We start from the raw sequence: 25,000 nt of genomic DNA, 5'->3' as shown, positions 1-25,000 counted from the left end.
AAGTTTTCTGCTATAGCCTATCTCAAAGTACATTATTTTAAGTTTCTATTAAGCTATTTTTCATTTTACATTTCTTGTATTTTCAGACTGAGTGACGGAGTTAGACACAGCTATGGCTGTGGACTAACCGAATCCGGGCTATAACCTTCAGAGAGGCCAGGGTTGCTGTCACATCCTTCGTTTCACGTTCCTGGATAGCTAAATACATTAAAAGAGACGAATCCTTTGTTAAAAGAAACTGGAACAAAAACCCATATGACTGTCATCGCGAAAGGAGTGAGAATCTTGGAAGGCCTGAAGTCCTTTCTCAGGAGTCAAAAGACATCATAGCTGAGGCAGTGGGTAGCCCAAGAGTCGTTACGTACATTGGTGCTTGAACTAAAAACAAAAAGGGGAAAGAAGAGAAGTTATAGTGCTGTATATCGTGAGTTGAAAAAATCTGGTATCAAGCCATTTCATGTTATCAGCAAGCCCAACATCACTCAGCAACAGAGAGAAGACCGTGCATGGTTTTGTGGTTCATTTCTTAAAGATTGGGATGAAGCTGACTTTCTCCATGTTGCCGCATCAGATAAATTCTTCATTTACACAATCAGGAAGCCAAATCATAAAAATGACATCGTTTGGGCTGCAAAGTTGGATATCAGCGATGACGTGTGCTATCGCCAAGTTGTGAAATTTCCTGAATGTTTGGGAATTTTTCTGTTTCACAGCCAAACGGTTAATGTGGATCATCAAAGAAAAAGGACAGTCATGGAATGCCGAATACTTCAGAGAAACTGTGCTTACTGGTGGAGAATTCCCTTTCCTCAAAGAACCTGAAAATGTGTTATCTGTTGAAGAAGTCACATTTTTGCATGATTAGGCACCATGTTTCAAGGCTCTTCAGACACAGGAGCTGCTTCAAAACTGTGGTATTGATTTCTTCTCGTCAAGTGAATTTCCAGGTAGCTCCTCTGACCTTAATGTGTGTGAAAATATTGGTAGTATCTTAAAGGATTGTGTTGAAGCACGCACAGTGAACTATAATGGTGTACCAAGCCTCAACGACTCTTGGAGAGAGGTGACCGAAGTGCTCAGGGAAATGGAGTTTGAGTTTCAGCCTTTTTGCGATTTGCTGCAATCATGCCCCTCAAGAATGCAGGCTGTGGTACAGGCAGATGGAGGCCACACAAAATATGAAATACGCAGAGAGAACTTAAATAAATACCTGTTCTGAATTACTTGTTTTTGTCCATATCAATTTTAGTTTATGCTGTAGGTTGGGGGGGTACTCTAATTTCAGAAACACCTAAATATATATATATATATATATATATATATATATATATATATATATATATATATATATATATATATATATATATATATATATACATACATACATATATATATATATATATATATATATATATATATATATATATATATATATATATATATATATATATATATATATATATGTATATATATACATACATACATATATACATATATATATATATATATATATATATATATATATATATATATATATATATATATATATATATATATATATATATATAAGATTGTTGCTAAGATGGTGGCTCACAGTCATTATTATAAATGCTGTTATTTACTTTGAAATAGGACTTTAACTTCATGACAAAACACACTTTTTTGTAAGGATGGTTCTCGGATATTCTGTAGTTAAAACAAATTGCTCTTATCTAATCTGTATACTAATATGTTAAAATTCTCGTTCCCTCTCTCTCAGCTCAATGGACTGTATCCAAAATGTGTGATTTTCCTTAGTAACAATTAAGTGTCCTTTATGGATGTTGCTCCTTCCTTATGTTTAGTGTGTGTGCTTGTTTTCTTAGACAGTGGTTTCTTTCTTTACTACTATATTCCATATCATACATTCGGGAAAAACACAATGTGATAAGGTGCTATCTTTGAATGAACTAATGGTTTTTTTTTTTAGGGGAACTGAAATAACCACAGAAATTACACATTTCTCGAGGCCTGGTTAACTGTGCACGATTTTGGTACGTAGTATAAATGTTTCCTTAGGTCTTTTGTTTTTTGTCTATGTAAAGTGTTAAAAGATGGCTTTTTGGTTTCTGTGACTTTGTAGACATTTATTTATGATTTCTGTTATATTATCTTTATTTTTGCAGTGAGACGAGATTCCTTCCTGGAGACTTGTATGCCTATCAATAGCTTCCTTGTCATTGTTACCTTGTAATATTGTATCCAGTTATGTTTGCGTGGGCGTTAACACGGTCACCTTTCGAATGTGTGGGTAGAATTTGATTAGACATTATAGACGACCTTACTTGGTATACCTCTCCAGACAACTAACTTCTTTGATAAATCAGGTCAAAATTCACAAGCGTCTCGTAACAATAATTCATCATCTTTGTGGACTTATCTCAAAGGCGAACTTCCAGAGATCACCCGATGCGCTTATGTCTAGGTAAACCTTTATCGGTTCTGTCTGTCCGTTCCTGAGTCATCTTATTAGCTTTAGGTGATTTCATGCAGGATATTCCAAGAGCAGGATGAAAAACTTTATGGAAAAAATAGAATCGAAGTTGAAATTGTTTCAGGGGAAACGGATTTTCAGCTCTGGGTTGGTTTCTTCCAAAACGTTGATCACCTTCAGAGGGTCACTTAATAAAACATCATCTACTAGAACTCTGTCCAACATCTTTGAGGAGGTAAAATTTGTAATTGTATATCAGTCATATGTCACGGAGAAAATAATGAATTTGTGACAAAAACGGTCATTGAGTGAGAGTGCTGCTTACTCATGCCAGTACCATAATAAGGGATCTGTCTGGTAAAGGAAACCTTTTGTGGGACCCTACCTAGATAATGACCTCCAAGGGTTCTAACCCAGTATATATCCACCTTTGCCGCGTGTTTAGTACAAGCCCGTTAGGGATTACCGTAAAAACATAAATAAAAGACTGTAATATCATAAAGATAATGACCCCCAAGAAATATTGGTCCTAGATAACGACCCTCGAAAGCCCTTGGGGATAGTGACCCCCAAGGGTTTTAGCCCGGTATACTGTATATCCACCTTTGCGGCGTGTTTAGTACAAGGCCGTTGGGGATTACCGTAAAAACATAAACAAAAGACTAAATATCATAAAAATAATGACTCCCCAAGAAATATTAGTCCTAGTCCCCGAAAACCCTTGGGTTTACTATCTAGGGAAGATCCTTTCATGTGCTGTTATTTGAACGTAGCTATAATTATATAGGCCTTTACTCCACTCATGCCTTCTTAAGTTACTTCGTATACGGTTAAGGACTGAAAACACTGGACATCCTGTTTATAATTAAGAAGCTTATTTATTTAGTGCTCTTATATAAGGAATAGAATTCAGGTGACATGATAACATATAAGTTCTATCTTGGTTGGGAATATACCTCAAATAAGAATTCATCCTGATATATTATTTTATTTATTTTTTACCTACTTGTTAGTTCTCTCTATTTTTCGCTTTTCACACATTCTGCTTGTCGGGAACTGGCTTACCTTATAAGGTTTCTTCGACACTACATGGACATTTGCACTCCTTCAATAATAATAATAATAATAATAATAATAATAATAATAATAATAATAATAATAATAATAATAATAATAATAATAATAATAATAATAATTGTATATATCTACAGTAACCTTTCGTTTAAGCATATTTTATTGAATCTGATTGCTGCCACAATGCCGTTCAATTTAAAATACTGCTTTCTGTTCTTCTTTTCATGTTCTTTTCTTCTTTTGGAAGGCTGAAGATAAGTTTTCCCAGTTACTCTGCTGCTTCCAGAGGAATTGGGACAACTTATCTTCACCCTTCAAAAAGAAGAAAAGGACACCATCAGAAGAACAGGAAGGTAGTTGTGACGCCACATAACCCACAATTAATCAAATCAAATCAAGAACAGAAAAGGAGTATTTTATTCCGAACGGCATTGCAGCAGCAATCAGATTCAATGGTATAATAATAATAATAATAATAATAATAATAATAATAATAATAATAATAATAATAATAATAATAATAATAATAGGAACACTAGGCACGATCCCAAGATCACTGAAAAGGAATCTGGAAAAACCAGATGCCGAAGTAGCTCCAGGACTCATGCAAAAAAGTGTGCTACTAGAAACAGCGCCCATAGTGAGAAATGTGATGGACTCCTAAGGAGGCAGGATGCAACCCCTGAATCCCACACTACAAAAACCACCCAGTCGAATAGGAGGACTGTGATAGACAAAAAAAAAAAAAAAAAAAAAAAAATAAAATAAAATAAATAAATAAAAAAAATAATAATAATGAACTTTTACACATTACGTATTATCTATACGCTTTTACATTTGTATTCCTCTTTACAGATGAAAATGTGAGTTTTCTGAAGGCCCCACTCTTCGGTAACTTAAGAGAAAACCCTCCCTTCGTATTTTGAGATAGGTGAGCCTACAACAATCTATTGAAATCTCTCACCACGCAGGCTCCATTTACTTCACTGTGGTCTGTGACAACATTTCTCGAGGATTCGAATTTTGTCGTAAGTATAAGATTAATGACTACGTTAGAATGCATACAATTATTATTAAGGTTTCCTTCACCTTCTATTCCAGAGCAAAACTGGCAAAACGAAGTGGAAGAGGTAGGAAATATTGAAATAATGCGGCGGAAGGCAATGCTACATACATTGGTGTTGGGGTACCGATGGTAAAAGTTGCAGCGGCCATTAATAGAATGTCCTTTAAGGGTCAAACGAACTAAGGGACAAGGAACGAAGACGAATAAGAAGAACCAGAAGAACCGGGAACCCTCGTAGCAGATAAAGGAGATACATAATTCGATTAGGAGCTTTTTAGTCAAGTTTAATCACGAGATACCGGTCCGCGTAATCACACGAGAAGGAAAGTTTGTCCTGGGAATATAGATAATGGCGATGGAGCAGGGGAGCGACAATAACTTCATAGAATTTATGCAGGGAAAGATGGAGACGGTCATCGCGAAATAACCATCGGTGTAAATGAGAACAAGGGAAGAGAACGACGAGGGTTTTGATAATGGGGCAGCAACCTCGCGGGGAAAAGACGCCAAGATTGAAGGGTTGAAGGGAGACGGGCGAAAGAAGTCGATGAGGGAAGAAGGAAGAGTATTTGTGATTAAATTATACAGAGGTGAAATTGACTGTGGGAATAGAAGTTGCCGACTTCACGCACGTTTCAACGAACTGACACCCCTCCGAATCCCAAAGGGCTCTGACCGTTCTGGTAGATTGGAAAGAGACTCCAAAGCAACAGAGAGAGAGAGAGAGAGAGAGAGAGAGAGAGAGAGAGAGAGAGAGAGAGAGAGAGAGATCTTCAAATATTCGTTTTTGTCTTGACTCTCCTATTGTGAGAGATCACTTGCTATATTACAATGCTGATTTTCAGTGCATCTTTTTCTTTACAGACACATACACGCGCACACACACATTTATATATACAGTATATATACATATGTATATATATACATACATACATACATACACACACATCACACACACACACACACACACATATATATATATATATATATATATATATATATATATATATATATATATATATATATATATATATATATATATATATATATATATATATATATATATATATATATATATATATATATATATATATTGTCATATACTGGACGTCCTGGCTGGTGAGAAATTGAAACAAAATTATAATGATGCTGCCACAAAACCAAGAAAGTCCAGCTTATGAGCAAAAGGAAAAGTTGTTTGAAAACTTACCTTAGATTTTCATGGATTTACAATTGAATGAGGAAGGTCGCCATATGGGAATTAGAATTCTTTTACAAATTTGCAGGGGTTTATTTACAGAGACTTAGCAAGTAAACAATGAGACAACAGAACAACATAATCACTAAGGGGCAGATTCAGCTATAGGACACAGGGAACAATAATGCAATGATTTGGCAACAAGCAAGTTGATTAATAATTGGGCCAATATGCAATACAATCAGTCCAATGATAATAATAACATTCAGTCTTGCCCTGATTACACGAAATAGTCTCAGGTAATGCAAGTGATGGAACTCCAGGATGGGAGAATAATTCGTATGAACATTTTCGGGCCACAACGGAATTTGGTAATGACTGCAACAGGAATTTTCAGGATTTTGGTGGCAGACGAGAAGCATGGATTGCGATCGGTCCGTGTGTCTCTCCTGAAAGAGACGTTCTAAGTTAGGAATGACGGTACACACTGAAGGAAATGGAATCCCCCTTATAAATGGGAATACTCTACGCTTAAATGTTAGCCCTATGTAGTCCAGCAGATAATTATAATGGAATCACGTAGGCACAATCTGAGAATCGGAGCAGCGTAGGCTTTAACAAGGAACACGTGATCGCACTCACACAAAGATAAAATTAACACTGATATGGCTTAACCTAAATAGCCCTTAAATTGCACTGGGGGAGGGATAATTGATGGTTATCACGGGATCTTTACTTGAATTCAAGGCACATAAATGGCGAGGTATGGGATGTAGGCGGGACTCGAACAAAGGATGATTGCTTTGTGGAGGAAGGAGTTAAAGTTTAAAGAAATGGAATTTTAAGGAGTTTAAGTAAAAGGGGAAAGGGCTGGTTATTGATTACTTGCAACGTACGAACCTTTTATGACTGTTGTTGGCGCCTAACAACTGTTCCAGCTGTCCGTCGAAGTCAGTTCAACCAGTGGAGCGGGAAAATGCAGCACGTGAGCTACAGATGAGGTCAGAGGAGCGTCTCCTTGCTTCCAAAAACATGGCGTCTTGAGACGTCGAGCTTTTGGGCCACCCGTACCTGCAAGTATGTCAAAAGAACCAGCAAAGAGGGCAGAGGAAAAGCACACTTATCATTAGGTGCCTACAGATTAGAATCCTACCTGGTCCCTAGCGCTAAATGGCCTTTTTGACCTCCCCCATACCTACCTGCCTCCCCATCGCGTGATGGGGGTGGAAAAGGGGGGTTTTATTGTTCTGTGGATCGTACGATGTTGGGGGTGGGTGGTTAAGGGCTCTCCTCGGGGCTAACGGCTACTGTCTGGTTCAAATAGGCTCAGGTTCTTTCCAATGCCCACCAATTCCCCGACCCAATAGGCAAATGAATAACAGATTATTTCAAAATTAAATAAAGAAATCAAATTTACAGGAGGGGAAGGATGTTTATCAGGACAATATATATATATATATATATATATATATATATATATATATTATATATATATATATTTATATATATATATAATATATATATATATATATATATATATATATATATATATATATATATATATATATATATATATATATATATATATATATATATATATATATATATATATATATATATATATATATATATATATATATATATATATATATATATATATATATATATATATATATATATATATATATATATATATATATATATATATATATATATATATATATATAAATATATATATATATATATATATATATATATATATATATATATATATATATATATATATATATATATATATATATATATATATATATATATATATATATATATATATATATATATATATATATATATATATATATATATATATATATATATATATGTGTATGTGTGTATGTATATATATATATATATATGTGTGTGTGTGTGTGTGTGTGTGTGTGTGTGTGCGTGCGCGCCTGATTGTGAGTGTGTGCACCTGAGTGTGAGTGTAAAAGCTTGCCATGAAGTTTAATATGTAAATATTTTTGTGTGCCTGAGTGTTCAAAATATAAATTTGAAAGAAATTAATATTAGTCCTCAGAAAAAAGTCACCAGTACTAATAATTAAGATTTTTCATCCTTTCCTATTGCTGTTTTTTTCCTTTTTTTTTTTACCAATTGTTTCGCTATATTTCAGAGGATGAAATGATGGTGGCAAAGCCAACATTTCTAATTGGGTTGTCTGTTATACTTATTTAGTATATAGCAGGTGGCCTTTCTACCAAAATAGAGAAGCGAAAATAATTTAACTAATTTTCTCTTACTTTTGCTCACAATTTTGTGTATATATTGGCTTGATAAATGCACATTTATAAGCGAAACGCAAAAATGTAAACATTGTGCTTATTATGCAAATTCCAACCCAATATACGTACTTGCAAACCTTGAACAAACCAAGACCAATGGAAAACTTTTCCTAAGCCTTTATTTTTCAAGTCTAAAATGAAAGAAAAAAGGAACAAAACAGTAAAATGAGGCTGGATCAGACCGGTAATATTTCAACAACAGAAAAGAAAATGACAAGAAATGACTCAATCTTACGTGACCTCTTGATTATCGACTTTTCTTGAATGAATCATGTCTTCCTTTCTGAATAGAATAGCGACCAAAACTGCGATTTCATGATTTATTAAAATATCGTCATGACCATGAAAAACTGTGAAGTGAATAGTTATGACAAAATTTTATATGAGAGCCACAAATTTTTTTATGCATACTAACATGCATTAAGACTTGGAAAAGCGTTCATAAAAAATTAACCCTTATTTTTTTATATATATAGCTCACAAGGACGACAACACAATTAATAAAGGCGAACAAAGTTTTCAATCCGCCGAAAAAATAAGCTAATTACGATCATGATTATGGATTTTATTTAGGAACTTTTCTTTTTGTATTTTGTTAATATGTTCCACCTGTTTATTTCACACTTCTCCCAGTTTGCATAAGTTTGCAATCATAATGTATCATCGGAACATCGATAAATTACTGCTAACATGATAATATACATCTGTAACTTCATTATCTAGACTGCATATTTGCATGATTTTATATTGTAATTATACAGTGTTCAATTTTATAACTTTTCACCTGCGTTCAAAAAATTCTTTATATGATTTTGCTGCTGTAGGAAAAAACACTGATTCCATTACTCTCATTTATTTGAAATGATTTGATGGCAAATGCATACTCATTTAATTAAATGTATGAATATATTAATGTTATCGATATACGAAAACCTTTTTGCGAATATTAAATAGATTGTAATTGTAAGAGTAAATTTTTTTAATTGGCTTTATTTATTTGCATATGTTTATGGGAAGCTCCTATTGAAATTATACTTCTCCAATTCGCCTGCTCAATGCCATTGTCTATTCTGAAAAATAAATATTCTCATTAGCTTCTCTTGCATTTTAATGCTCCTGGAATGTAAGCAGATATTAAAACTACTTTTCCAGTTCACTGTTTTCTTCTTTTAAAATCACTAAACTCTTCCCACTTAACATGCTGATGAATTTTTCTATGATTACCCTTTTCTAACACGGTTTCGTTATGATTAATTTGCGCATTTACAACATATTTAGGTAAACTATACCTTACAAGAATTGATTTTTTTCCTCTGGTAACTTGCTGAAAAAGATGTACGAATTTACACAATTAAATCCTTCCTTTTAAAAAAGCCTCTATCGAATCGTTCTAAAATCTTTTGCCTCTACAGCGATATCAGTTCCAAATAAAACGTTGGCATGGGTTATCATAGACTTACTTTTCTACTAAAAATTTTGGGTTAAATAGAAGGTTTGTTATAAATCGGGTAGAGTCTTCTGATAGGGGTAACTTTAGAATAACCTATTCAATATTTTATTTTCACTATCATATTAATCTTCAGATATGTGCTTCTCATTTTTAAATGAATTTTTGATCCATTTCCCATCTCAAAATCCTTCTACTTGAATGTTATTGACTAATTTTGAAAATGGATGCTTACGTTATTACGCACACACACACAATCCTCTGTTTAACATGGCAATTATTTTCAGATCCTAACGAGCATCTGGAATGGAAGGGACGTTAGCACCATCGAAATTTTACGGACTGTTGCTTTTGGAGTTAGTGAATATATTTGTAGTCTGTCAATATAAAAGTGAACGGGTAAGTGTGATAAATGACGCATATGACTGAAATTGGTTCATTTCACCCATAATGCATAATATCTTCGGTATGTATAATGGCTTATTATTTCGGTATATTTGTAAGTTTTGTTTTTACTGATTTCAATAATAATAATAATAATAATAATAATAATAATAATAATAATAATAATAATAATAATAGGTTCTATTGAATATTATTGCTGCTTCAGCTGCATTTATTTTGTAGAAGACTTTTTCTATTTTCCTTATTGCGGACTTCTCTTCAGTGGAGGTGGGTGCTAACAGCTCGCCTATATTTGTCATTTCATGGGGGAAAAGTCAAAATCTGGAATATATTCTATACAATTGGTTCTATACAATTGTTGCCGCGACGCGTTTCGACAGACTCTTCTGTCATTCTCCAGCGGAGCTAGTAGAGGACTGGCAGATTGCATAGGTCCTTCTGAATTTATACACGGGCTTCAGCGGGGTGGGGTCATGGATGGCGAATTCTGATTGGTTGCAGTCAGCGAACTTCAAGCCAAATTTCTGCGGCGAAGCTCGATCCTGACAGATCTTCGCAACCTGGGAATGTCATTCATTCCAGCGTTCCCATTGGCCTGCCGTTGCGTGATGTCATGCCGGCTGACATCATCGGTAGTTTGGCTGCTATTGGGCTGCGGATGAATGATGTCATTATCTACTCTTTCTGTCGTAGTCGGGGGATTGTCTCGAAGGGCGCCTCGCTCATCAGGGCATCTCCATTCTCAGTGTTGTCGTTTTCAGATATTCGTTGGATTTGGCGGGTGTTCTGTATTATTCTTCTTAAATTCGTGGGTAGAAGCGATGCCTCCTGCGTCGTATTCATTGTTGGTTTTGTCTCGGCAATGAGGAGCGCCTCTAGCAGGCGCAGACGTCGAGGTCGGCGGCTCTCCCGATTATACTATATTTTGTATAATACTGTCGCGGGAGATGGAAATATTGTGAGAAGCACGGGCGTGGTTCATGATGGCACCCTCCTGGGCGTGGCAGGAGATCCTTTTAGACAGACGTATCGTGGTCATTCCAATATAAGCGCCAGAGCATCCTCGGAAGGACATACAAAATTGGTAGACCACGTTCTTCTGCTTGAGGGTTCTCTTGCTTGCGGAGAGGGGTTATTTTTCATCACTAGATCACGGGTGCGGCGGTTCTTAATAAATTATAAGATTTATTCTCTTACTGTCTTCGGTCGGGGGTGACGTTTTCCATGACGATTTTCTTCATGGAGTTCTCGTCCTCACGGTACTGGGGATGCATCCGGGCCTTATAATAGATCTTTATGTCATCTTGGGGGCAGGTTGTGTGTTCTCACCGTTGTACCATTTTTCCAGGCCAGTTCGAATTTCTTTGTTGATGAGTTTGTTGGTGAAACCATTGTTCACCAACATTTGTGCAGCACGTAATTCCTTGTTGGTGTCCTGCCAGGTGGAGCAGTGGGAGGGGCCCTTTTAATGAAGGCACTGACTGTCGTGTTCTTAAACCTAGCAGGGCACTCGCTATCCCCATTCAAGCAAAGTCCCAAATTGGTGGATTTTGTGTAGACTGATGTCTTCAAGTTCCGTTCCGTCTTTGTGACCATAACGTCGAGGAAGGGGAGCCGGTCGTCTGTGCTGAACTCGACAGTGTAGTTCAACACACTACATTGTTGGAAGGTCAGACAGCAACCATTCAGAATTCGCCATCCATGACCTCCCCCCCCTCCGCTGAAGCCCGTGTATAAATTCAGAAGGACCTATGCAATCTGCCAGTCCTCTACTAGCTCCCGCTGGAGAATGACAGAAGAGTCTGTCGAAACGCGTCGCGGCAACAATTGTATAGAACCAATTGTATAGAATATATAAAGAAGCAGAATCCAGATTTTGACTTTTCCCCATGAAATGACAAATATAGGCGAGCTGTTAGCACGCACCTCCACTGAAGAGAAGTCCGCAATAAGGAAAATAGAAAAAGTCTTCTACAAAATAAATGCAGCTTTTCAATAGAACATGTTTAAAAGAGGGTCTGCTGCCAAATAATAATAATAATAATAATAATAATAATAATAATAATAATAATAATAATAATAATATAATAATAATAATAATAATAATTAAAGATACTCGTAGAGCATGAGTCTTGAAATGGAGAAACAAATCCAGTTATGTATATGTACATATATTTACTCATAAAGATAAATCTGTACAGTACAGAAAGCTTTCGGGAAATCGAGCAGTTTTCGGAAAGCTTTCTGTACAGATTAATCTTTAAATATATGTACATATACATCACTGTGGATTTGTTTCTCCATTAATAATAATAATAATAATAATAATAATAATAATAATAATAATAATAATAATAATAATAATAATAAGGGGACAACCATTATTCTAAATGATCTTCACCTTCTTCAGGAATGATCTTGAGCGATACAGTCTGTGATATTAATTTAATCATGTTATTGAGATTATTAAACATGCCTGAGAACGACAGACTGCTCAATTTCTATTGAATACGGGATGTCCCTTTTCAACCCCACTCTACTGACAGGCTTTTACAGTCATGCTTAACTTTGTTATAGGTTTGACATTATAATGACAAATCTAGGCAACGATATATCGCAAACATTAGTCCTTTATGATTTTTTTTTTTTATGGGAAAAGATTTTCCATACCTAGTGTGAGTTTTATAGGTGTAAAATGATATATTGGACCCACTTTTATAGACACCATAAGGTGTAAAATGATACACTGGACCGGCTCTTATAGAAACCATAAGGTGTAAAAATAATATTTTGAACCTCTCTTATAGAAACCATAAGTTGTAAGAACGGTATGTAGAACTTGCTTTTCTAGAAACCATAAAATCTAATAACACTATGTTGAACCCGCTTTTTAGTGGAGTGGGTACCTAAAAAAAAAAAAATAGGGGAAAAGTGCAAATGGCGATACAAGCATGAAACTTGGCTCAACTATTCTTCTTGCCCCTTGGTCTCATTATCAACCTCCGTCCACACAAAATTTTGCCATTTTCCAAGATGGCCGACAGGTTTTCAAAATGGCGTCCTGTGGATATTTGAATATTGGTATTTAATCGATTAATCACATTCAGATCCCTAAGTCACTCCCAGTTTATATTAAAATATTAAAAACAAGCCTTTATATATGTAGATACGTCATTTCTCTGCATAGAAACATCCAAGATGGATGTCACTATATCAAAAATGTCCTCCAAAATGCCAAAAATTGGTACTCAAGCTCATATATGAGGCTAAAGGTAGGGTAATACATGGATTTGGGGTAACTTCAGCCTGACCAGTTAATTTTTTGTAGATTAGAAATCAATTAATCCCCAGTTAATTAATTTTCATCCTCATTTAGAAAAAAATGGGTAATAAGCTTAATGTAAAAGTGTAATAGTGCAGTGTCAGTGTACTACCAGGGCACACTGGTTGACACTATAGCTGTGAAGCTCAGCGTGGGGTTCAGTGCTAGCTAATGGCAGAGATTTTTATTAGTTTCCCAAATGCTGTTTAGCTAGCCCCAATTCAAAGTTAAACAGCTGCACCTGAATTGACAGGATGTGCCAGCGCGGGAGAGCCGAGCCAAGTCTTCTTGATGGTGTACAGATCACACAGGAATTAAATAGCATTGGATGAATGATCAGGCTAGGGGTAGGATTATGACATATCTGAGCCTAGTTGTATCCCATATCTGAAAGTGCATATATGTTATATAGGTGGTAAAAGGATAAACCCTCAGCCTATAGAACAAAAGCAGTGGCAGGACAATCTTCAAAGTCAGCGTCTTTCCTGAAGAGAGATAATATGGCTAACTGGAAGCTTTGTTGCTTGTGCCAAGAGGACACACGTGAAAGACTAGTTGATGCATCTGGTGCTGGCTATGTTATCCTTGCTACAAACATTCCTGAATTCCATAAGTTAAATGTAATGCCTATACCATTTCATCCCAAAAGGCTTGATGAAGGTGATGGAATTCTGCAGACCTTTGAAAATAACAAAGCAACATATCATGAATCATGTATGCTGAAGTTCAAAACAACAAAACTAGAGAGGAAAAGGAAGTCATTGTGTATGAGACAAAAGAGGAAGATGATGCCCCATCAGCAAAATTCACACATAGTAGCCAGAAGGCAGATGAAGAAGATGCAGAAGAATCTAAGACTGAGAAAGAAGGAATATGCTTTAATTGTGACCAACCAACACCAATCAAAGATTTACGATTGGCCATGACATTGTCTTTACATGAAAAGCTGCAATGATGTGCCATCAGCCTACTAGATGAGAAACTTCTGGCCAAGCTTAGTGTTGGAGATATTGTTTCTCAAGACTATATGCATCACCCATCTTGTCTGACAGGTGTGTACAACAGGGAAAGGGCCTGGCTAAATTCCCAGAAAATTGGAGATGATTATGTGCAGTACAGACAAGAGGCATGTGCCCATGCTTTTGCTGAGCTTAAGATGTACATAAGAGACAAGCAGTTGACTACAGATGGGTGCTGCTATTTTACAATGGTAGAATTTGATGATTTGTACAAACAAAGACTGGAACAGCTAAATGTTGAAGCTTCCTTTGTGCACTGAACACGGTTAATAGAACAGATACTTGTCCGGATCCCAAAACTGAAGGACTTTGAAAAGGGAAGAGAAATTTGGTTTGCCTACAAAAGGAAAATGGGAGAAGCCCTAGCCACGGCATGTAACTACAATGATGCACTAATCGTGGCCAAAGCAGCTAAGATATTGAGGAAACAGATGCTTGAACATGAGGTAGAATTTGATAGAACCTTAACAGCAGACACTAGAAGAGAATCTGTGTCACCAAGTTTGTTGGAATTTGTAAGTGTGCTACAAAACGGTGGCAATATAAAATCCCAACTTAAATATGGAACATCATCTACTGATCTAGCTTTAGCACAACTTTTGCACTTCAACTGTCGAAAGAATCCAGCATCTTCAACACTCTCCAGACATTCCAAGTCAAGAGAACCTCCGTTTCAAATATATTGATCTCCTGGTCTTTGCAAAAACCAGGAAGCATCAATTAATTGATACATTCCATCACCATGGAATCAGCATCAGCTATGATAGGGTTCTGGAACTGACTAAAGGGTTTGGAGAAGCAGTTGTAACAAGGGATGTGGAGGAAGTAGTTTGTCCCACTACATTAAGAAAAAGGCTCTTTACAACTTGTGCTGTTGACAATCTGGACCATAATCCAAGTGCCACAACTGCACAAACATCCTTCCATGGGACAGGCATATCTTTGTTTCAGCATCTGAGCACTGATGAAAAGGGTAAGGACAGAAACTTGGCCCAAATCATCCAAAGTGGAACAAAGTAAAAAAAGTACATTCTCTTCCTGGATATTGCACAAATGCTCACTTTAAACACGAGAATCCCCTCCCTTCACCCAGTGGAAGTGCAGGATACCAACAGGTTGTGCTTTCAAAGCATCGTTCTCTTGAGCATGAATGGCTTGAGAAAGTCAGTCTGTTGGACAGCAGTGAAAATGCTGTGTCCATATCTTGGGCAGCACATCATGCTTCTCAGAAGCGACAGGCCCATTTGAAATAAACTTGTCATCAATGTTACCTCTTTTTCAAGAGGCAGCTCATTCAGTTGCAATGATAAAACATGCCATGGATGTTGCAAGAGCAACCACACAGTTTCTCAATCCTGGCCAAACCCCAGTTCTAGCAGTTGATCAGCCACTATTCGCAGTTGATAAGCAAATCCAATGGGATTGGCTATTGCAGTATGGTGATATGGTTATTATGTATGGAGGGCTACATATAGAAATGGCAGCATTCAAAATTCTGGGTGATCTCTTGAAAGACAGTGGTTGGACTGGTGCTCTTGCAGAAGCAGAAATAGCTACCCCTGGAACAGTAGACTCATTTATTTCTGCTTTACATTTGAAGAAGACATGTCTAGCCCACCAGGTGACAGCTTGCATATATCCGGGAAGCAGAAGAAAAATTTGAGCTAAGCTGTGAAAGCTGGATCAGAAAACGAGAATCAGTGTCCCCAATTCTACTTTTGGAATCTTGTTCTTCAGCTAGAACTTCTAGTGTTTGTTTTCATCAGGTCATACCGAGAGTCTAATTTCCAATTGTACAAAGATGTGCTGCAGGAACTCATTCCTTTCTTCTTTGCCCTGGACCATGCACGTTATGCCAGGTGGCTTTCAATTCATTTGAGGGACATGGAGGCTCTCCAAAATGACACATTTGATGAATTCACAAAGGGAAATTTTGCTGTCCACAAAACTACTCGGCCTTTTTTCCTCAATGGCTATAGACACAAGCACACGAGCAGAATAATGCTCATGTGAAAGGAAATGGGGGAGCCGTTGGCCTATTTGAAGATGAAAATGCTCTCAGAAGGTGGACAGTGGCTGGTCCTGAAGTAAGCTGCCTGATCGTTGAGTTTGAGACTAGAAGTGATGCTGATCCAAAATCTGAGGGTAAGCATCATGATGAAAAATGAAACTGTGCAGAAAAGGTTTCTTGAAATGGTTGAAAATCTGGCAAAAGTAATCAAAGAAATGGGCAACCCTTTTGAGGACTGCTAGACAGTCATGAAATTATGGACAGCAAAGTTAGTGAATCCTTGAGATCTACGAAGGGCCTTGGACAGACACAATTCACAAACTTTATTGAGAGGCTCAAGACACCCAGCAAATTCTATGAACCAGTACACAAGAACAAAATTGTATTGTTCAGTTGCAAGATGTCTACTACAGAATCCAAGGGCAAACAGTCACTGCAAACCACAAAGGATGATTGTAATCTAGTCTCACGCCTCTTCATATCATGCCAGAACAGTGTGATTTAAATGAAATCTTTCAACATGAAAATCAAAATTGCCCACCATCACTGGCACAAAATGGACAGATGCATTAGGGTACCAAGTCACAGCTGCTGCCTCTACTAGAACAGCATGCATCAGACAACCCTGACAAAGAGCCTACCGCTAATGTTATCATAATGGATGGTGCAGTTCTTATAAATGCTCTGAGACCAACCAAGGGGTCTACATTTGAGTCTTACGCTAAAGAAGTCCTATCCAAGATTCAGAAGCACATACAGAAGCACAAGCAAACACACATTGTATTTGATGTGTATAAGACAGACAGTATGTAAGCACAAACAAGACAAAAAAGAGGCACAGGAGTTCGCCAGAGAGTAATTAGCACAGCGAAAACTCCTGGCTATTGGGCCAGTTTCCTCAGGAATGACCACAACAAAACTGAACTATTTGCATATTTGGCAGACACAATCATTTCATCTCAAGCAGATGATACATCATGCATAATTGTCACTAAAGGGGATGCTGCACTTTATAGCAGAGCTGAACAAGACACTGCTGACCTACAAGGCTACACTCACGAAGAGGCAGATACTAGAGTCCTTTTACATGCTGCATAAGCTGCAAAGCATGAAGATGTCTCAAGTGCAATTATATGTAGTACAAACACTGACATTGCCATCATAGCAGTATCTGGCATAGAAAAAACTGGTTTGGATAAACTATGGATTAAATTTGGTAGAGGAATAGACATGAGGTGATACCTACCATGAGATTGCAGCAGCCATGGGACCAAAAGCCTCAGCCCTTCCCTTTTTCCATGCATTTGACGGGTGTGACACAGTGTCTGCCTTTCATGGAAAGGGGAAGAAGTCTGCATGGCAAACATGGACTGTGTTTCAGCGTGTCACACCCACCTTCACCAAACTAAGTTCAACACCAGCAGCTTTAGAAGATGAAGACCTGCAAATTATTGAAGAGTTCGTGGTGCTAATGTACGACAGAAGCAATTCATATAAAAATGTAAATGGGGCTAGACTTGATCTCTTTGCAAGAAAGCAAAGAGCTTATGATTGTATTCCCCCCTACAAGGGCTGCTCTTAGAAAGCATTGCAAGAGAGCTGCCTTTCAAGCAGGGCACATTTGGTGCTAGTCTTTAGTATGTCATCCAGTTTTGCCCAGTCCAAGACACTAGGGATGGCTACAGATTGAGGGCACCTGGTTTCCGTATTGAACATATCTGCCAATAGTAGCAAAATCTTGCCAAGAACTGAATAAGTGTGGCTGCAAAAAGGAACGCCATGACAGGTGCAAGTGCTGCAAATCTGGACTTAGCTGCACAGCTCTCTGCAGCTGCACTTGCTAAAACTAAATGATACACAAAACATATTGGTTTCTCTCAGGAGATACATACTTTTTTATCTTTGGCGTCCATTTTGGAAATACAGTGTTCATATGGTGGCCATATTGGAAAGACAGGTTCACTTTATCTCTTCATGACAGTAAGATGCCAGAATACGAATTCTCAATCATTACATGGACAGTATGCAACTTTTATAGGCTTATGAAATGAAAATATTTGAAATATACAGCAAATTTGCCGCCATTTTGGAAAAGTGTCAACCATCTTGGAAATACCCAAATATTGAGGTGGCCGGAGGTTGATTTTGATTTATGGTGATAATAAGAGTTCTCATGCCAAATCTGTTGCTTGTATTACCATTTGCACTTTTTTCCCAATATCCCGCTCCACTATTTATAGGAACTATAAGGTGTAAAAATGATAAGATGAACCTGCTTTTATAGAAACCACAGGGTGTAAAAATAATATATTAAACAGGTTTTTTTAACAGTCAAAAGGTGTAAAAACAATATGTTGAACCCACCTTTATAGAAACCATGAAGTATAAAAACAATACGTTAGACCTGCTTTTATAGGAACCATAAGATATAAAGATGATGAGATCAACTAATTTTTATAGAAACCACAAGGTGTAAAAACCATAAATTGAACCCGCTTTTATAGAAACAATATGGTGTAAATATTATATGTTGAAACCTGTTATATAGAATAATAATGCGTAAAAACGAAACATTGAACCCACTTTTATAGAAACCATAAGGGGTAAAAATGACACATTGAACCCGATTTTATGGAAACTGTAAGATGTAAAAATGATTATGCTGAACCCACTTTTATAGAAACCATAAGGTCTAAAAACAATACACTGAATCCACTTTTATACAACCGTAAGGTGTAACAACGATACATTTAACCCTCTTTTATGGAAATAGTAATGTGTAAAAATAATATATTGGACTTGCTTTTATAGAACCCATAAGGTGTAAAAACGATTTGTTGAACTCACTTTTAAAGAAACAATAAGGTGCAAAAATTATACAACTGAACCCACTCTTATAGAAACCGTAAGTTGTAAAAACTGTATGTTGAACTTGCTTTTATAGAACCCGAAAGGTGTAAATACGATATGTTGAACCCACTAGTATAGAAATCTTAAGGTGTAAAAATGATAAGTTGAACCAGCTTTTATAGAAACCACAAGGTGTAAAAATGATACATTAACCCGTTATTTTTTTTTTTTTTTACAAAACCAGAAAGTGTAAAAACAGTACGTTGAACCCACTTTATAGAAACCACAAGGAATGAAAACAATACGTCAGACCCGCTTTTATAGAAAACATAAGGAGTAAAAATGATACAATGAACCCGGTTTTATAGAAACAATAAGGTGTAAAAATGACATGTTGAAACCAATTTTATAGAACCATAAGGTAACGATACATTGAACCCACTTTTATAGAAACTATAAAGTGTAAGGATGACACATTGAAACCGCTTTTATGGAAACAATAAGGTGTAAAAATTATATGTTGAACCAGCTTTTATAGAAACCATAAGGTATAAAAAAAGATTTGATGAACTCACTTTTATAGAAACTACCGTATAAGGTGTAAAAACAATATGTTGAACCCACTTTTACAGAAAACATAGGGTGTAAAAATAATACAATGAACCTGCTTTTATAGAAACAATAAGGTGTAAAAATTATATTTTAAATCCCCTTTTATAGAACCATAAGGTATAGAAACGATACTTTGAACCCACTTTTAAAGAAACCATAAGGTTTAAGAATGATGCACTGCATCCGCTGTAATGGAAACAGTAAGGTGTAAAAATTATATGTTGAACCAACTTGTATAGTAACCATGAGTTGTAAAAACTATACATTGAACTTGCTTTTATAGAACCATAAATTGTAAAAAGATACACTGAACCCACTTTTATAGAAACCATAAGGTGTAACAACGATACGTTGAACCCGCTTTTATAGAAACTACTAAGGTGTGACAACGATGCATTGAACCCGCTTTTATAGAAACTACTAAGGTGTAACAACGATACATTGAACCTGCTTTTATAGAAACTACTAAGGTATAACAACGATACATTGAACCCGCTTTTATAGAAACTACTAAGGTGTAACAACGATACATTGAACCCGCTTTTATAGAAACTACTAAGGTGTAACAACGATACATTAAACCCGCTTTTATAGAAAATACTAAGGTGTAAAATTATGCAATGTACCGACTTTTATAGAAACCATAAGGTGTAAAAAAATATGATGCACCTGCTTTTATGAAAACAGCAAGGAGTAAAAATGATACTATGAACTCACTTTTATAGAAATAATAATGTCTGAAAAGGATATGTTGAATCCGTTTTTATGAAAACAAAAGGTGTAAAAACGAAACGATGAACCCGCTTTTATAGAAACAGTAAGGTGTAAAAACGATACGTTGAACCTGCTTTTATAGAGCCATGAGCTGTAAAAACGATACACTGAACCTGCTTTGATAGAAACCACAAGCCGTAAAAGCAATATGTTGAACCTGCTTTTATAGAAACCATAAGGTGTTAAAACTATACGTTAAACCTGCTTCTATAGAAACCATAAGGTGTAAAAATGTTACATTGAACCTTTTTTCATTGAAACCATAAGGTAAAAAAACCGATACACTGAATCCTCTTTAATAGAAACCATGAGGTATAAAAATATGTTGGACCCGTTATTACAGGAACCATAATAAAAAAAAAAAAAAAAAAAAAAAAAAAATATATATATATATATATATATATATATATATATATATATATATATATATATATATATATATATATATGTATATAGTTGAACCCACTTTTATAGAAACCATGTGTAAAAATGACATATTGAATCCGCTTTTATGAAAAAAAAAAACACAATGTATAAAATTTATACGTTGAACGCGCTTTTATAGAAACCGTACGGCGTAAAAATGATACACAGAACCCGCTTGGGTGTTAGTGACCGAGCTTCACAGAGCTCATAGGTTCAGCTTCGCGCTTAAAGGTGAGAGCAAATTTCAGGCCGGGTGATCAAAAATCACGACTAGGAGTATCGAGGTCGCCAATTAGCAGGCAGAATAGAGTCATTTGGGCTTATTGGTACAGACAAATATTGCCGGAATTGCTGAAAAGCCAGATGATACGAAGCATTTCCCGACACTTGTATTTTTTTAAATGATTTATCCGCCGTATTCAAAGAGGTTGTATATTTAAAAATATGTATATTAAATTATAAACAAAATTATGTTATGGAAATGCCACAGTGACATTCTTCCTTTCAGTTTTATTGTTTTTTTAGGGAAAGAAATGAATAGTTTCATAGTTTCATTCAATAAAGAATATAAAAAGAAAAATTCTTAAACGCTCATTTAAAAGTGTGTTTTATTTTCTTGCCCAAGGCTGTTTATAGAACACATTTTTCATCAACAATTAAAATTTTTATCTTGATATTCTAACATGAAATCAAATTCTATGTCTCGCACTTTTATTACAAATCTTCACACACACACACACACACATATATATATACACACATATATATATATATATATATATATATATATATATATATATATATATATATATATATATATATATATATATATATATATATATATATATATATATATATATATATATATATATATATATATATATATATATATATATATATATATATATATTATATTATATATATATATATATATATATATATATATATATATATATATATATATATATATATATATATACATACATACATACATACATACATACATACATATGTGTGTGTGTATTTACATAATCTTTTCAAAGCTATAGAAGCTGCAATAAATCATACTTCCCGTTCTTTTAACGATAAGTTTTACTAACGAAACTTGAGATACCAAACCTTTCACTTACTGACCCAACACAAAATCCACCACTTATATTCTAGTGTCTCAATTTAATAAACTAATCATCCCTCACTATAGCCGATGATATAAGTATAAAGTAGACACAATGACCTTCCTCATGCTCTTCAGAGTTTTCTAGCAAATTGTATGGTTTCCAGAGTATGTGAAAAAGTATTGACTCTGAAGAGTCTAAGGCTATTCTGTGCTACTCAGTGGTTATGAAACTATCTTGATTATTCAGAGCGGCTATTCATAATGAATGCGAAGCTCTTCATTACGTGCTCGAGTGGACGTGCTCCCCCTAGGGTCGATATCCTTATTCTCTATTTTATTTTTAATCCACCGTAAAGATATTTAAAAAAGGTTCAGTAATTTAATACAAATTTCATTTGATTTAATCTCCGTCTTTATCAATTCTAATTATTCTATTTTAAGATCCGGCAATGTACTGTATTTCTCACCATTATTATTATTATTATTATTATTATTATTATTATTATTATTATTATTATTATTATTATTATTATTATTTTTGTGACGGCTGCAGTATTTGTAAAAGTGGCTGAATTTTCATTGATGCCCTCTTCTAGTTGTTTTCCAAGATCTGCTCGACGTATCGTGACCACAACAAAGAAGGTTTTTGTTTCAGTTGCAATAACGCAAATATACGATAAGCCTGGAAATAAGGTGAGCACTCCAATCCTCCCTCAAGGGGAAGGAAAAAGATTTGAAAATAAGTCCATCGTAGTTTTATTGTTGGTTATACACAACCACCGTCTTTTTGCTCATTATCGTAACTTCTTTCCCCTTTGTGTTGCGTTTATTTCTTTCAGGATATATGTGTTTATGTTATGCTAATAAGAACAATTCCATTGTTTTTTTAAATTTCGGTGTTCATTTTTGACTCTCTTTTGGAGACTATCCATACGTACAACCAGATAATTCTGAAGAGTGGAATTCTTAAGAATCTGATTAATTTGGTCACCAGATAAATAGAAGCTTCTTCACAGTCAACCGTGTTACCTAATTTGAAATACCAAAATGTTGCATATACACGATGATCAAGACAAATGGCTCTCAAATTAAAATCAAACAGCTGTAGTCATGGGAAATACTCGGCAAGCTGAAAGAAGTAGACGGTTATTTCACTACATATTTTATTAGTATTATCAGACTTTATGATATGCTGATACTTTCATGCTATTGTAAATCGCACAGAAATATCTTGATAGTTTTCATAGATATCATTTCGATATAATTTGAAAGTCGTAATTTAGAAGTTTTTAAAATTATTTGAGCATCATCCCCTCAAGAAGTTTTTGCCACGAACAGAGCAAGGTAAATATCAAACTAATATAAATTAGAATAACATGGTTATGAATAAAAACAAATGATTAAAAACGAACCCACTTCACAGCTTTTTCCTTTGGTAATTCAAGTCTTCTTTTATCACTTTTTTCCATGCTGTGCGGAGAGAGGGGAGTGGGGGGGTGGGGACGTTCTTTCCCCTCATCATTTCTGGCATTAATTTACTTTCTTTTCTTTCTTTCTTTAAATCCTCAGCTGAAAACCCTTATGGACAGAGTCAAGAGATTACAAACCCAAGAGGATTCCATAGGGAATTCTGCCCGAAGAGAGAGAGAGAGAGAGAGAGAGAGAGAGAGAGAGAGAGAGAGAGAGAGAGAGAGAGAGAGAGAGAGAGGTTATAGGAAAAGGTGACAAATGAGTAAATATGAGGGGATAGGAAGCAAAAGCTATACGCTTGAGATTCAGATGTCAAGTGAGAGCAGGAATGAATTTGCTCCTCCTTAAATAGCTGAGAAGATTCTACAACTGCATTAAGGAAACTTTTTCCCATTTTAGTTGTGGCCAAGATGAAATTACTAGTGTTTCGAGCAAAACGTTCGTATCGTTCGGTTGTAAAGGCAGAATATAACAGAAATAGGAAAAAATATACTGTTCAAAAGGAAAGCAGCAACTAAGTACTGAGATCGATACTACTTTCTGATAATAAATCCTGGTTATTATCAAGCTGGATTTGGATATACCATGAGGCGAATAGTAACAGATGAAGAATCTACGGCTGACTCATGTCCTCATTCTCTTGACAGGATGTCTAAAAAGAACTGAAATTTATGAAAATTACGAAAGGACAAATGACTGAATAACCTAAGGTATGACATATCTCACGTCAAGAGGACTCTTTTGCTGCTACTAGCAAAGAGCGTTATCCAATTTTGTAGACACAGTAATCTCTCTAGGTGAAGTGAATACTAATTTCAGATTGATTTCCTAGTAAATCCTCTTTCATCAAAATGGAATAAACGAGTATCTCTTCCCAGGTGGTAGGTCTCACAAAAATACTGATTACATATCTTTTCCTCTGAAATTTTATCAGTGACAAATATTCATGAGCGTCTTGTATGTGTGTAATAAAAGCTAATGAGTTCCACTCATCACCATCACCTGTCATTCTACCCTATTTTTAAAGGGCATTTAAGTTTGTGGATGACGAAAAGTTCTATGATCGAAGCCTCATACTTGAACAATAAACAGATATGATTGTAGAAATTTACACTGCCAACTCACGCCCTGGTCACCGCCTGATCGCAGTCATCTTAAAGAACTTTGTACTATTAAGCTCCATTCAACTTTTTTTTTTTTACTTTTCAGAGGAAAACTTCTGCTTTCTATTCACACTTAAGGATATTTTATTAGTCAGTGATAATGAAAGCAGCATTTTCCTCTTTTTCCTTAGAATCTTTCTTCTTTTAACTTAAGGCTATATTGTTGCTTAAGTTAGGGTCAGGCTCAACGAATTATTCCTTCTCTTTACCTTTCTTTCAGGGCAG

General features: G+C 35.5%; 1 protein-coding gene across 3 annotated transcripts in view; it reads left to right on the top strand.

The window, feature by feature from the left end:
- Positions 1-25,000, top strand: part of LOC136843929 (uncharacterized) — a 48,124-nt gene that overhangs the window by 20,095 nt on the left and 3,029 nt on the right. Inside the window, exons 3-4 of one of the 3 annotated variants that reach the window (XM_067112893.1) lie at positions 4,403-4,575; positions 9,894-10,005. The gene's annotated coding sequence lies outside the window, so the exon portion shown is untranslated. Of the gene's footprint in view, positions 1-4,402; positions 4,576-8,635; positions 8,700-9,893; positions 10,006-25,000 lie in introns of those variants that run through there. The other 2 variants (XM_067112902.1, XM_067112913.1) reach the window with 2 other exon arrangements.

The sequence above is a fragment of the Macrobrachium rosenbergii genome, chromosome 2, assembly GCF_040412425.1.
Source record: "Macrobrachium rosenbergii isolate ZJJX-2024 chromosome 2, ASM4041242v1, whole genome shotgun sequence".
In the NCBI taxonomy this organism is placed as follows: domain Eukaryota; kingdom Metazoa; phylum Arthropoda; class Malacostraca; order Decapoda; family Palaemonidae; genus Macrobrachium; species Macrobrachium rosenbergii.
This window is presented reverse-complemented; position numbering and strand designations above follow the sequence as displayed.